This window comes from Falco naumanni, chromosome 7 (assembly GCF_017639655.2).
Source record: "Falco naumanni isolate bFalNau1 chromosome 7, bFalNau1.pat, whole genome shotgun sequence".
Classification (NCBI taxonomy): Eukaryota; Metazoa; Chordata; class Aves; order Falconiformes; family Falconidae; genus Falco; species Falco naumanni.
The window spans coordinates 31,702,691-31,718,663 of NC_054060.1; the positions used below are offsets into that span (position 1 = coordinate 31,702,691).

A 15,973-nucleotide genomic window follows, 5' to 3' on the forward strand; every position below is an offset into this window, starting at 1 on the left:
CTGGCACTGCCCCAAACTCTTGGCTCCCCTAGCTCCTTCCAAGGGCTCCAACCCAGCCACGCACGCTGAGAGCTCCCAGTAAAGGTGTCTGCTCAGGGTGGCTTGAATGGGTTTCATTCAGTGCTGTGACCCTATAGTTCTTGCAGCCCACATAAGACAGACCCAAGACCAGATTCTCAGCTAGTTTTATACCAAAACCCCATCAAATACAATGACAGAGGCAGGCTGTAGCACTATCGGCACAACGACAGTCTCAAATTCTGAACACCAGATAAAATACCATAAAGGAGAACTGCTTTTCAGTGGCCACGTAAGCCACTGAGCTTCAGCTAGCTGTTTTGATTCATCGCTTGGTACGTGTTGCTCCTGGGAAGGTTGAGTCATTCCACCTCTGGCTTGGCAATTCAAGCATAAACTTGCAAAATGCATACAGCCTTTTATAATGTTATCCCGAGAAACCTAAAACAGCTGCACTTTTGGCAGGAAAATATAGGACCACCAGTAAAATATCCAAAACAGTTGCATCTTTTAATTTATGACTGTACACTGTTTCCATAAAGAGTATATAAAACAGGTCAGATTTTATAGGTAAGACATAATAAACAGTCGTACCCATTGATGCCATAAATGTGTACAAAAAGAGGTTACTTAGAAATGATTAATTAGTTTTAGAACTGCATTTCTTGCACCTAATAACTACAATGCACAGACATGAGCAACGCTTCTGAGTGATTGTCGGTGAGATGCTGAAGGTAACAGACCAAATTTGCCTCCAGGGGCTAAGCTGAGATGAGCTCTGCTGCTTTGCACCAACTTGTGACATAGTCCGGGCCTCACTGCTGGACGCTGGTTCCCATCACCACGGGCGCAGACATTAGGGCACAAACGCTTTTAACAGCGTTTGGTCCACAGAGAATCTACAAACACAGCAAAGCTGGTCCCACCTCTTCATTTGCAAGGGAAGATGGTTTGCAAAGAGCTCCTGTTTCATGGGACAATCCATTTAATGGATTTAAAAAAAACATAATTTACCTTTCTTGCTATTTGTCCCTCAATATCTCATCCTTCCCAAAGGCCTCTTACAGCTGCTGTGGGGAACAGGAGCTCATTCCCCCAGCCAGGAACAACGAAGGGATACTGACAACAACAAATAATTTCCTTCAAAACGCTGGTGTGAAACTACTTCCATCCTCCAAACTGGAAAGTATTATAAAAATCAATTCCCATCTCAGATTTCACTTCTATCGTGTTTATTTCATTGCACAAACTTCATTTTCCACTCATGCATGAAACAGTCCAGAGAAAATAGAGGATTATTTTACATTTCTATATTAACAAAGGTTGGTTGTGTGTTTTTCATTACTTATCTTTTTTTCCCTTATATATCACTACAAGGAGAGAGGCAGCGTCTACTGTTTCCCTTTTTTTTTTTTTTTAGGTCATCTGAAATTGGGACATTAGTTTCATAAGACAACCTGATTTACAGCTATTACAGCTGACTATTTATAGTCAGTTGGTATGTGATCTTTGAAGTAATACGAAATCATCGTCAAAAAGACTCAGATCAACTTTTACTATGGCAACCTGCATTAATTCTCCTTACTCCTGTGAAACAAGCACGACACGCTGCTGGCTGTCAAGTGAGGTCTTTATTTTCTTGTTAAGTATCTAAACTTACTGCTCTTGACCCATTTAATTACTGTGGTACACCAGGCAACTGCAAAGAATCTGCCACACTGAAGCCACACAATGAGAAGCGAATGTTTCACCGGCTTTTCCACACTGATCCCCATCTGTGCTGTTTGAATCTGGCCGTGCCCTTCACAGGAGAATCTCTCTGAACTGGATTCCTGGGGTTTCTGGCAGAGGTCAGCACATCTTTTCATGTACACCTTTACAACAGCAGCAGGAAGAAGCGCTTGCCAAGTTTTATTTCCAAAAAGTCAAGCTCCGTTAGGTCTTAGGACCTGGAGGTAATTGCTCTCACTAGTTAGCAAATTCCAGCACACTAGGTCTGTTTTTCATAGGTTTATTTTAAGTACCTGTAAATCTTATAAGCAGAAACCAGGAAAAAGAGGTTTGCTTTTTCTGGTGCACAGTTTTTTAACGTAACTTGTTTTTACTGAGGGCAGACTAAACTCTGGAGTTAAAAAAAGCCTGCACTATTACTTTTGAGCAGGGCTAAAGGGCTGTGTGTTCTCTGCCTCACGGTTTCACACTTCCCAGCCACCGTAATGCCTAGGCTCTGCTTCAGGCTGTGCCCAAACAAGCCCCCTTTCCTTAGCTGCTGCCATTGGATGTTGATCTTCCCCATTAACCTTTCACATCAGTTAAAACACATCGTATTTTGTTCTTCATGAGCCTTCAGGGGGCTCATTCCTGACCTTTAGTTTCTCATCACCATTGGGCGGGGGCGGGGGCGGGGGGGGGGGGGGGGGGGGGGGAGGGGAGGGTAAGCCTCCTGTTTTCAAGGAAAGAAGTGTAATTCACACTTGGTGCTGAAGTTCAGAATCAAGCCAGTCATTCCTGGGGGCAGGTTTCCTTCATGTTTTCTCTTTCCTGAAAGCTGTGTCACCAGCACTTCATCAGGAATGACTGGGACTGCTGGGGAACTAGGCAGCAGCACTCAGTTCCCCATGCCTTTCCACCCCCTGCACCGCTTGGCACTGCCGTTTCTAAGGGCCAGAGGACCCAACAACAGCTCATCAGCCCGTAACATCCAAGACCATTGGCAAATGTCCCCTCACTGCTTAATAGGGCAGTCTCTCTTCAGAGACACTCAGGAAAGACTTCAGAAACAATCAGAGCAGATGGAGAAACAGAATAATCAAACCAGGAAAAAAGAAAAAAAAGAAAGAAAAGAAAAATAAAAAGAAAAAACAACCCACCCCCAACAAACACCCCAAAACATCCAACCAACAAGCCACAAAAACTCCCACAGTACTTCCCCCCCCACACCCAACTGAAAGGATCAGTTCTCGGGATGAATTCGCGCAACCTTCCCCCATCTACCCAAGATAAATACACTTGCACCGGTGTTTCTGCAGATGAATCATTGGAGGTACATGTGGAGCACTGTGTATTTGGCACACAGATTTTACTTTTTTTTTGATCTATTAGGTATTTTATGGGGTTGAAGAAAAGAAAAATCATTCACAAGTTGTTTGACAGGAAAAAAAAAAGATAATGTAATTCTATTCCACAGAATAGATTTACTGCTCATCTGATTATCTGCAGTATCCAAGACAGAAGGTAATGGGGCAGACATTAGATCTGGGAAATTTTCCAGATTCATCATTTAAATAATAAATAGTGGTTGCATGAAAGCAAGCAAAATACTCCAGTCTGGAAAGCTGTGTAAAGCATTAGTAACACAGCAGCATATGCTGCATTCCTGAATCTTTCTGGAGACTGTGTTTTCATTAGATTTACCAAGTCTCTAAGACGATCTATCAACGCATTATTTGCAGTATTCTTGGCAGAGAACTGGATCTTATCAGACAAGAGGGGCACGTAAGAAACTGGGTTTTCTCTGGCCTGTTTTCTGTTGAGGAATGTGTAGCCTCGGTTACTCTAAGCCCCCAACCAGGCACAAACTGAGCTCTTCCACTCAACTCTGGTTTTGTCTGAACCAGTTCTACCACACAGTTGGTCCATGCAGCCAAAGCAGAATTTGTTTGTAAAATGCATGGAGTTCATTGCTGTTCTTTGTTAAATAGACCTGTTAAATTCAGAATCAGACTTCGCTAGGCGTTATTCAGATATGATATGGCTCTCCACATCTCTGAGACTGTGATGTCTAAGGCAGGACAAAAGCACACCACCACATAAAGCTGGTACTCAGAAAAATCCAGAATAGCAGTTCATCCTTCCACAGACCGGCTACAAATCTGATCCCAAGTCCTCAAAAGTCAAAAAGCAATCTTTCACCTCATTTAGCAGACACTCTTTGGGCATAATTGTTGTATTTAGACCTCAACAAACAAACCAGCTATTATCGGTGTTGGTAATTCCTGCTGAACACCAGCCAACACAGCCAGTTCCAACACATAATGCAACTTTACCACCACCATGAACTCAAGGGCTGCTCACGAGCCCAACTCAACACCTCCGGCAGGCCTTGCACCGTGCCAGAGGTCACGCTTCCAGCCCTGACAGCAGCAAGGCACCTACCATCAGCCATGCGTCTCCTCTGCCCTCCAGGACAACAAGGATTAAGTAGGAAAAATCTATTTAAGAGTTGAATGGGGAAAACTGTTCCCTGGAAAGGAATAGGTCCACAGCTGCCTCAAGGAACCAAGATGTCATTTGGTTGATAAATACAGCACAATAGTATTAATTACTTTCATTTGAACGTGACCAGGAAGCAAAAAAAATAAAAATAAAAAGGACAACAAATGATTGCAGTGTAGGGTTTGCTGCAAGCACCTGCAAACAAGCAGGCAGCTACCCAATGTAATAGCTGGGGAGTGTGTGTGTGTGTGTGCGTGCGTGTGTGTGTGTTTACTGGGGTTTTTTTAATGCCTCTAGACATTATGCCTCTGTGCATACAATTGCAGCAATCAATGTGAATGTCAAAAAAACCTGCTAAGCATGATGAGGTCCAAATAAGACAGATTCCAAGGCAGACAGAAAAATAATATATTTTTAACCAGATTATGTCACCTGTTAGTCTTGCAGCACAAGACCAAATCCAGCCCACAGTGCAGAGGTACAAGGAAAAGTCACTCTAAACACAATGCAGTTTTGGCTACTGAACAATCTTGCCAAAGACAAGAGCTACCATAACCAACACCCTTGACGCCCCAGCAATCCCACCTGCAGACAGCATATTGACCAGTTCAGGTTCGGCTTAGTGAGGTCTACTTTTGTTATTAACACTGTTTAGCTATGCTAGTTTTCCGACGGCTTAGTGAACAGAAATTGCTCACCAAGGTGTAAGATGAGTGCCAGACCCCAACCTTTTCCATACCACAAACTTGCTCAGCCCATTTCACATACCCGTGGCCCAAAAAACTGCCACAGAACTGTCACTTCGCATGATTTGCAGAGCTGTGCCCAGAGTTCCTCTCATTCAAACCAGCATGTGATCAAGTGTAGAAGCTTACAGCGTGCTTGTAAAACCACCACCTATGCCTCCAATGCAGGACACATCGGAGTGATTAGCTTATTTGGGGCTGAAGCTGTCAGAGCTGACTGCTGAATGCACAGCTGGTACTACGAGCAAACTCTCTGGTTCCAAGGGACTTCACCTTCAATGACATTTCCAGGGACTCACTTGAATTGCTTGGAAATAAACATACCTACACTTAGATGATGTTTGAGTATTTTTCCCCCTTTTACTTCAAAGGAAAGCTTCAACCAGCTTTCCAATAAGCAGAAGTTGGTCTTCTAAACTCTTCACAATGAGATGCCTACTGACTAATGGGTCTCTATCACAGTGAAGATTTAAGAAAAAACTTCTTAATTGGGAGTTTGAGCTCATAGCTCCTAGGACTTTCATTTCTCAGGTTAGGTCTTCTAAGTGAAGAACTTTGTTCTACCAGAAATCTAAGCGAAGAACTTTGTTCTAACAGAAATAACTTTTCCCAGTAGGAAAGCCAAGAAACCGCCAATCCACCAAATCAATAAAAGAAATCTAGCACCTCAGTGATTCTTTTCAGCCCCTTCCATCAGCTTCTCCTAAATAGCAATTTGTTTCAAATGCTGTCAGAGTTCCTCTGGGCAGGAGTACACCTCAACTGCGTGTGGCAAAACAAAGTTCTTTAAAACAAAACAGGTCTGCCACAGCACACCTCAGCTAAGATTCAGAGGTCTGCTACCGGACACTGAAGGAGGAAAAAAAAAAGCCTAGAATATTATTAATAATATTAGCCATGAAACAGCTGTTGCTGATAAACTCAGCTCTGACTCCAAAGGTAGAAATCAGTAATGAGTTATTTCTCCTTCTTTCCCCCCATTACTCTTCTCCCTCATATGAAAGGTCAAACATTTCAGATCCTGGCAGCCCAAAGCCACACATGTCCTGCTGCAACAGCAACCCAGCAGCATCTCGAGGTTTCAGCAGCTTCGCCCCTTACCATTCAGCTACCACAGTGACCAATAAAAGAATCTCTGGAGTGTCTAACATTAACACTAAGGCACATTTATTTGATGTTTCACATAAACTGTTTCCTCTTTGAATGATGAAACACATACATAAACTGCAAGGTACATGTAATTATGCATATCAGAGATTTTATTGCAAATTACCTATGACATTGGTGAGTACAGTTGTGAACCCTGCAGAAAAAAAAATCTCTAAATGCAACAACACAAAGTCAAAGAAGCCATCCTTGTTGCAGGGGGGGACGGGGACAGAATCAAATTTTCCTATACTGCTTTCCCTGAAAACTTCCTCTTTTTGTGATGAAATCCAGACTCCAGAGAGCAAACATTTCCACTGAAAAGCCAATACACAGGGGGATGGAATGGAGGGAAATTTTCTTGTGACAGCTATCTCAAAATACATCTTCAGTGCTCCTAAGTGAATGTGCCATAAAAAACCCAATAGTGGTAAAAAAATTTCAAAGTAAGAAAAGTTTTAGAGAGCACCTGGTTCTCCAGCATTTTCCGAGCCCTGCAATTCTACTGCTGTCTAGTTTTTAAAAAGATGTGAGACCAGAATCAGGTATTCACGTTTATTTAACACAGAGAGAAACATTTGCATTTAGATAACTGAGAAGCAAATACTATTGCCTAAACATATGATATAAAAGCATGGAGAAATTAGTATCAAAGAACAAGGAGAAATGTCTGATATAATTTTAAAAGAAATAGATGTTTTAAAGTGTAAGGACGACAAATTATTAAGGGAAAGGGTTTTACAGAATAAAGGAAGCTTTGTATTACTCTGACCTAATATGCATTTTCTGCCTTTTCCATGCCACAGGCTAAATGCCAGTCCTGGGATGCCACTTGCAGACTGTGCGTACAGGTTTCTGCAGGTACTGCCACAACAACTTTTAGACAACTCCAGTCCCACCCCCAGGTTCCTATCAGAGGAAGGCACCAGCCTTGACACAATTATTTCATGCAGGAAAAGACTATAGACTCAAAATACTACGGACTATAGACTTAGAGACTATCAACTTAAAGCACTGTAGACTACAGACTTAAAGCATTCTGAAATGGGACATAAACCCCTTAAATGGTGCAAGCGGACCTACACCCATCTTCAAAAGGAACTGCAAATTCAATTCTACCAGTACAATATGTCAAAAATGTTAACAACTTAAATAAACCTCCTCTTTCCGCCAAGGTGTTATGCAAGCTAGAGATTTACATTCAACAAGAATTTGTGTGTGTAAATCCAATGCATGCTTGGTAAACACATTTTACAACTCATGTAAGCTCAGAATTCACAATGGCTGTCTGCATATTTCTTTTGATAATAATCAAATGCTTCGTTTAATCAGGTTCTCTTAACATTTGACCAGGCAGCATCGCTTCAGATGAGGTGTAACAGTTTCAACCTTAGAAATGTACATACCAGTGCAAGGGAGCAGCCATGCCTGTCTTTGCAGTAGATTCAGTGATCTGAGCTAATGCAGGAAATCTCAAATGCACTTTCAAAAGTTAAGACAATGAAAGAGGTGATATTGTTTTGTTCATGCTTTGGTTACAAAAAAAGAAAAAAAAAGAAAACCCTGAAGCTGCTAGAGTATGCCATAATCCCCAACAGGCAAGCTTCAGAGAAGGGAGGCACATTCTCAGCTGGTGTAAGTCAACACAGTTCATAGATTTCTGTGCTGTTTCAGGACAGATTCAAAACAATTATCTGAAAGTTCTCATTTTAGCACGCGACTGCCTGTTTTAAAATAAAAATGGGAAATAGAAAGCAGAACCTGCAAACACAATAATCCTCTGCAAGCAAAGGAAAACCAAAAGCTACACAATTTCGTTTTGTTCATGTGTTTCAACTCTATAAAGGATATTTTATAGAAGTTCCATGCTGACTTTTCCATCCTCAGTTTTTGGGGGGCTTCCTCACATCCCACTTTCCTCCCAGTAATATATTTATTTAGTCGTTGTACTGGCTCCACACGTCAGTCAAGAACCATCACTGATTGCGGTGTGTAAACAGTTTGCTTCTTGCTGCTAACCACTATCTCAGCACCACACATTCCTGCCGGCATTCCAGATACCATTTCCAAAATATACACAACCACTATCATTTGGATGATTGTTTGTTGGTGTGTGGGGTTTTTTTTTTTCCTTCAAACTGAAAGGATTCCTGCTTAAACTCATTCCCAAATAGCTGCTTGAATTCATTATCCCTGTGTACTTAGCTGGTAACAAAAGGTTAATGTTTATTTCTAGAAACCTTGCTCATAGGAAGCCTTCCTTCAGTGCAAGTGACTTCCGTGCCTCGCGCATCTGCGAGCAGAGAGGCTGGGAGAGCTCTTGGATGAGCAGGGGCACCTGGTCCCCCATTTGTCATCTTCCTGAGGTCACCCACCAGCTGTCCGTCCTCTCAACACCCAGCCCCACCACCGCGGGTGAAGGCATTCTCCCTCGCTCAGGTTTCCAGGTCTGAACTTCCAGATACAGTAAATCAATCAGCCATCACAGAAACTGCTCAAACAACTGCAAGTAAGCATTTTAACACCCTTGAGCAGCCTTGCTGCATAACAAGGACACTGCAGTCCTAGCTGGAATCCAGCAAAGCACTCGCTCTGCATGACTAGTATAGATTACACTTTGGAGGACTGCAGAACTGCAGCTACATTTAGTCTATGACTAAATGAGGCTCCACTGGCACTTGACCCCGAGAAGAATGTCATTGAACACAAGGGCCTTTTCTCAGTTATCGTCTTGTATTTTTTTCTTTTCAATGGCTAAAAAAGACCACTAAGCCATCGTTTCTGTAACTGCAAAGTAGCTCTCTTTTTAACATGTTGTGGAAATGTTTTGGCATGGCTTGATCTTCAAATCCTTCATCTTTCCCGCTGCCCTCCAACCCCGCTCTTCCTCCCATCTGCTATGTTTAGGACAAAGGTTGCCAGAAGAAAGTGGGTATGTTTGTATAATTATTATTATTATTATGCAGAAGTTAAGCATTGTTTTGTAACTTACTACCTGAGTCAGAAGTGTTTTCATAGAGGTTGTTTGTTTGGTTTTTTTGTTTATTTGGGGTTTTTTTAAGGCTAGGGCAAGTTCAGTCTTAAAGACATCACTGTGTCTTCCCCCATGGCTAGGGGAATGTGTCCTGGGGTTTGACTCCAGGGATACAGTGATACAGTATCTTTCGGGGGGGGGGGGGGGAGAAGAACAGAACTTTCAAAATAAAAGACAGCTCTTTTGGACACAAAAATTCTTCTTTTAGGATAAAAATTCCCTACTGTTCCTCACTCTGCCTTTTTCTCCAACTTCCGCACACCCTACTGCGTACCATAAATCCCCCAGTGCATGGCAAGCAATTCATATTGATGAACTGGAGCTTTCAGTGAGCTACATGAAAGAGATTCCTCCTGGACCAGCTTCCACGTAAATTATGCAGCTGTGAAGGAAACTGAGCCCTTTCTGAACAGAGAGCTCAGTCAGGAGCACCTACAGAAAGAGGGGATGGAGATGCACAGAGACTTTCCCCCACCCCCTCTTTTTCAGTACATTTTGCTTGATGCGCAGCTCTGTGGAAAGAGGCCACAAGGATGGTCATGGTTGTACCACAACTGCAGAGTACAGGATGCCCTGCTGCAAGCAGAGAGGAGATATTTTTGCCCCAGGAGTGCTGTTAGGGACCTTGACTTTGAGCCCAAGGCTGGAAAGTGGACTGGCCAGCAAACTTAAAGTGGGTTTTTTGCCTTGAAGGACTGTGTTTCAGACCTGGCAGGGGAGGACAGAGCCCCTGAGTGACTCAGTTGTCAGCCATGGTCACAGCCAGGCTGCATACTAATGGAGGTCAACAGCCTACTTTGCCCCTGTGCCCTCCCCCAGTTTGCCTCTTCCATCTACCTGCTCTGTTGCACAGCACTGAAATGCCACTGCAGGGCACCGATCTCAGCGAGAACGGTGAGGCTGCACCTAACGGGAAAGAAGAAACATCACCTTCTCGCCCCCTGCCAGTATAAAGGACTGAGAGCAGGAAAACACCACCAGAAACACATTTACCACAGCCACAGGCTGTGCCCCCAAATCACTTCTGATGGAAAAAACATCATCTAAACAAAGAAAAAGCTGTACTTAACCTCAGCTTTGGCATGCAGTCTCCCCTGGTCAGCCGGTCTATACTGTTTTCACTGTGACATAGCATCGTGTTCTGACAGCGTAGCAATGAATTCATGTTGTACAGCAATCCCAGTTTAATATGACTCAAAACAAAACAGCACAAGATGCACATGAATTTCTAGAGGGTTTTTAACCTCTGATACTGATCAGGTAAGTAAGTTGCCAAACCTAATAATTATCTCAAATGAATAACTACCAGCACAGAGCAAGTTTTTAACTTGCTTTCATAGTTACTCATTTGAGATAATAAGAACCCAAAGTTATTTTCTTTAGGCAGTATCTGCAAAAAGATTGCAGTTTGAATGACACTATTTAAAGAAGATGAGGCTGCTCAGGTCAAAAGAAGGTGAAAAAAACAGCCTGCCTGGTATCGCAGCTGACTAATGCTCTAATGCATTAGACCCTCTGCTGCTTCAGGTTCTGGTTGCTGCTGATCTGGTCAGCATTTCAGTCTGATGTTGAGGATCAAGTTTACAGCTCTCAGCCATGCTGGCATTTGCTCCTCAGGAAGGCCTGGAAGAGGCAGGAGGGAGAAAGGAGAGGAGGGCAGGAGCTAGGAGTGAGGGCTTCTCCTCAGAACCACGGCTGGGTCAAGAATTGGAAGCATCAGCTCAAGTCCTGGGCTGCTCAGCCCTTGAGGCCGAGCTCTCCAACACCCATACAAAGGAACAGATTAGCCCCACTCTATCAGAGAGCAGTTAAAACACAGCTCACAGAGGTGGAGGGGAGAAGGGGCAAGAGTTGCTCTGTTCTCCTGAAAACATTTTTCATTTGAAAACATTATTCCTTTTACAGAGGAATAAATGAAGGAAAAAAACCACTGCTTCAATGCTAAGTGGTTTCCTCCTATCTGTCAACATATGGTATGAGCTATTATTATTTGGCTTAAATATAAAGTATCATCAAGCCTATTTTTCTATTTTAATAGTTTGACATTTCTATTGTGAAATTAGGGTATAATTCTCTGGATTTTATTGTCCTTCTCTATTGTGCCCTGGTGGAATTTCCAGAGGGGAAAAAGCAGTGATGATGGGAGATTTTAATTTCACTCTTCTAAAAAGACAATGAGTTAAGTGTGTAAATGGAATCATTCTTTATTTTATATAATTTCTGTTAAATTAATTTTTATTCTCTGCTGCTTTCAGTCTAATACAATTTCCTGAACCAGCAGGAACACAGATATCAAAGCAGAAGTGTGCTGAGTTAGGCAGAATCTCTTTAAGTTTCACCTGGGGTTGAAAAGAGCTAAGAGAGTTGTTGCAGAGAAGGGACATTCACAATTGCTGAAATTTGCCATGGATTATATGCATAACAACTTAACTCACCTTGCAAACTACATCCTCAATAAACACATCCAAAGAAGTTGTGCATACTGATTAAATTGATTCTGAAATCCTCTGGTGCAGAAACTGCATTTTTAAACATTCACAGAGAGTGCCTAGCAATTGCGGGGCGGGGGATTATTAATAAATAATGACATTTAATAAATTATCTGGTGATACCCTGCTGAGGAGAGAACTCACATTAACACTAGGTGGCAGAAGGCTCTGTCACATTGAAGACACCTGCGAACAGATACACTCATAGACCTAGACTTAAGCTTGACACTTGATTTCAGAAAAGCTCAGGAGAAAACAGTTGAAAGCAAAATAGCTATAAAAGAGCATTTTCCATCCACTCTTCCTCTTCTAATTCTGGCTCCAATACCTTTAGCACGCATCATTTCACCATTTAAAAGATCACTCACTGGCTATCCCTGAATCTGAATACACCCTCTAAACTTGAACCTTTAAACACCTCTTATTCAATTCAGGTGAAATTCTGTCTGTGATGGGTGATTCTACTAAGCTTTTAAGTAAAAATGGAATTCACAGTTTAAAGAAATAAATGGCCATTAGGGAAAGTACGCAACAAAACCATGTACTGCTAATAATCTTGAAAGATACCTGAAATTGAACTTGGAGCGCTACAGCAAGCGCACTTCTGCAGCTGAAAGAAAACCAACAACTTCCAAACTAACTCACTCAAAACTGCTCAAGGCTCACCGTGGAAGAGCTGTCCTAAAAATGGCAGATGTTCCTTCATAGAGATGCATTTTCAGGAGACATTTTTATAATTACGTATAAAATTCTGTGGTGTCAACTGGTTTCTCCTTGTTTTACATAATTAACCCTTTTAAAAGCGTTTATGCTTGGTTTTCGTTTATTCTGGCCACTCTTTTCAACCGCTCTTTAAATTTCTCTCTCATCTAGTCTAAATCCAATATATTTAAGGAAACAAAAATCTCAGTTTCCAGTAAAAAAAAAGACAGGTGAATAAGTATCAGCAATCACAACTCAAAGGCAGTATACAAAGAATTTGTTGTGTGGGCTCTAAGACGCTGGCAGAAAAGAAAGCCAACAGCAATGTCAGATGTAAGGAGGAAGCCACAAGCAGGAAGTTAAAGTGGAAGACAAGATGCTGAAAACTAAAAGGGGGTGGTAGGAAGAACTACATGCTGTTTCCATAGACAAATAGGTTAGGGCTGATGGCAAAGTTTTCTTCTAGATCACTCTAGTTCCACTGCTTTTCCACTTGCCAACCAGCAATGTCCCAGATTTATAGCACACTAGGTGGGCTCTGCAAGGGCAGCTGGTGCCAACTAAGAGCTCAGTAGCATTGCGGCGGAGTTGCTTCGCACCTTTAGACATGGAAGCTCTTTGTGTTTAAATATAGTATATTTTATCATTCACAGTTGTCAGCAGCGGAAATTGTCATCTAAGCAGTAAAAGATGCTGTTGAAGAAACAGGAGGGATTGGTTAGAAAGCAAAAATTGTTTTGGCTGTAACAACTCATCTCACTGCTGATTTTGAGGGTAAGGGATCAAGCCACCCATTGCAAATTGCTGCCTGAGAGTCAGAAAAATCAATAGTAGGTAGGAAAGCCTACTTGCCAAGGCTACAGCCACTGCCAGCAGATTATTAATGCATCTGTCTGCATTCTTTAATGTTTCCTAAGAAGCAACTATGTTAACTGAAAAGGTGCGATGTGTCACCAACTCTTCTCTTCTCTCCTCTTCATTTTCTCTCCATATTAAAACCTTGGCTACCAAAGAAAACAATCATGTTTCACCTCATCTTTTCCCAGCTTTTCTGAAGTTCAGTCCCTGCTCTGTAGCAATATATACAGTCTAAGTACTATCCCTGACAAGCTGTTTGACAACCCTAAGTTGCACATCTATTTTACTCCCAGAGCTTTGGAGTTGGTAGGGCTTAGATGGGAAATGGAGGCCAATTAAAATAAACACAGACAGTATCAATGAATTCTTCAGAAACACACAAGACAAGCAAAATGAAACACTACTGGCTTTTGCCCACAATTAGAATTCAGCCCATCTCACAGGCTGAATGCTCTGGCTGAGGTCCAGAAAGACACTTAAGCACATGTCTTATTTTAAGCATGTGAGTAGCCTCATTGATTTTTCACTTATGCCAGTAAGAATATTCAATGCGCTTAAAGTTAAGCACATTGTTAAGTGCCTTTCTGGATCAAGGCCAGGCTATTTAGCCCTTGCAAAAGTTAGTCTACAGAATATTTACCATTATTTTAACTTCTCAAGACTTTAAGATGAAATTTTATGGTGTATGAAAATATTTCATTCATCGAGTATCATAGTAGCAATGACTGGTTTACAGTAACCTTTAGGGAACAAGTATTCCTCCCCTTCCCACATCTTCTACAGCAGTAACTGGAAGAATTATCAAGACACATAAGCAAATACACCGATAGAGAAAATTAGTTTTGAAAGTGAAGCCAGCAGTCTTACTGATCTGGAAAAAAAACCCAGCTCCACAGTGAAAAGCTGACAGACATTAATTTTCAGTGAAAACTAATAAAGTCATTCTGATACCAAGTCCTGTACAGCAACTCTGAAAAATAAGCTAATTATTGACTGAAATGAATTATCACAGTAAGTACACATTCAATTCCATTTTTCCTTCTTCCTTTTACATTGAGTTGAAGACAAAACGCAAGGAAAGACCTGTTAGTGCTTCCTCAAGATGATCTCACCACATCAGAGCACTTTATAGAGATCAAAGGCACAACAAACACTATTGCTTTTTGCTACAAAGCAGCGAACGCCATTCACTTTACCACGGACAACTGGATTATTATGTGGTTGGCAATATGCACATTCAGTATTGTACCCTGAATAAGAACTAGAGAAAGGCATTTAACACAAGGAAAGCTGTACCGGGTCAGACCAATGCTCCCTCCACCCCAGCCAGCCTCTCCAGGAGCAGAAAAGGGAGCGCACGGGAGACTGACAGCTCCAGTGCGACCAGCAGGACAATATGACAATCTGCTCCTATTTTACGAGCAGATGTAGCTTTTTATTTCAGTATTTGTTTCTTCCTGGAAAGTTTAAATTCAGTGGTGAAAGTATGTAATTGACAGGGCAGTATATGAACAGAAAGCCAATGTCTTGTGAGCAAGCCTACACCTGACGGCAACTCAAGCCTCAGCATCTAACACACAGCTTTAGAAACTGGTGGACTATACCCACGGACAACCTCTGAGACCTCTGCAAAAAGTAATGAAGATAAAGGCAGCCTGCTGACAGACACTTTCTGGTGGATTCTGGTTTAGAAGTCCTCCATTTGAAATAAATACTTTTTTTTTTATAGGTAGTTATTTTACATAGCTTGATGCTGAGATTATTTGATGCAATTTTCTTCATCTTGTCATGCAGAGTCAGAGCAGACAGACATAAAGGCCATAAAACAGAAAAGCTTTGAGGCTGGAAGGCACATATGGATCCCATTCAGTCCAGCCCCCCTGCTCAAACAAGGTCAGCTCAAGTAGGTTGCTTCAGGCCATGTCCAGTCAAGTTTTGAGTATCTGCAAGGAGAAAGACTTCTCAGACTCTCCGAACCACCTGCTCCAGCACGTGACTTCCCTCACAGTGAACATGTTTTAATGGAATTCCCTGCATTTCCATTTGTGCCCACTGCCTCTCGCCCTCGCACTGGGCACCACGGAGAAGGGTCTTGGCTCTGTCCCCTCTCCTCCCAGCCCCCCAACTGGGTACTTACACACATTGACAAGATCCTTCTAATCCTTCCCTTCTCCAGATTAAACAGTTCCAGCTCCTTCAATCCAGCCTCACCTGACAGATACCCCAAGTCCTTACCCACTCCAGTGTGTCCATGCCTCCTGCACTGGTGAGCCCAGGACCAGACCTCGTATTCCAGATGTGCGTCTCACCAGTGCTGAGCAGAGGGGAAGACTCACCTCCCTGGACCTGCTGGCAACACTCTGCCTAATGCAGCCCAGGAGGCTGCTAGCCTTATTTCCACAAGGACACACATTGCTGCCTCATGGTCAACTTAGTGTGCTCCAAGGCCTTCTCTGCAAAGCTGCTTTCCAGCTGATCAGTCCCCAGCCTGTACTGGTACATGGGGTTATTCCTCCCAGGTGCAGGACTTTCCTGAACTTCACAAGATTGCTGTCAGACCATTTCTCCAGCCTGTCGAGGTCCCTTTGAAGGGCAGCACAACCATCTGGTGCACAAGCTGCTCCTCTGAACTTTATATTGCCTGCAAACTTGCTGAGGATGCACTCTTTCCCATCAGCCAGGCAGTAATGAAGAGGCTAAGCAGTACTGGTCCCAGTATTGACCCCAGGGGTATAGCACTAGACCCTGTTTTGCTCTGAAATCCA

At 42.5% G+C, this 15,973-nt stretch overlaps 1 protein-coding gene across 5 annotated transcripts in view; it reads right to left on the reverse strand.

Moving 5' to 3' along the window:
* The window catches only part of MNAT1 (MNAT1 component of CDK activating kinase), a 124,623-nt gene that overhangs the window by 1,154 nt on the left and 107,496 nt on the right, over positions 1-15,973 (reverse strand). The gene's annotated exons all lie outside the window — the stretch shown is intronic.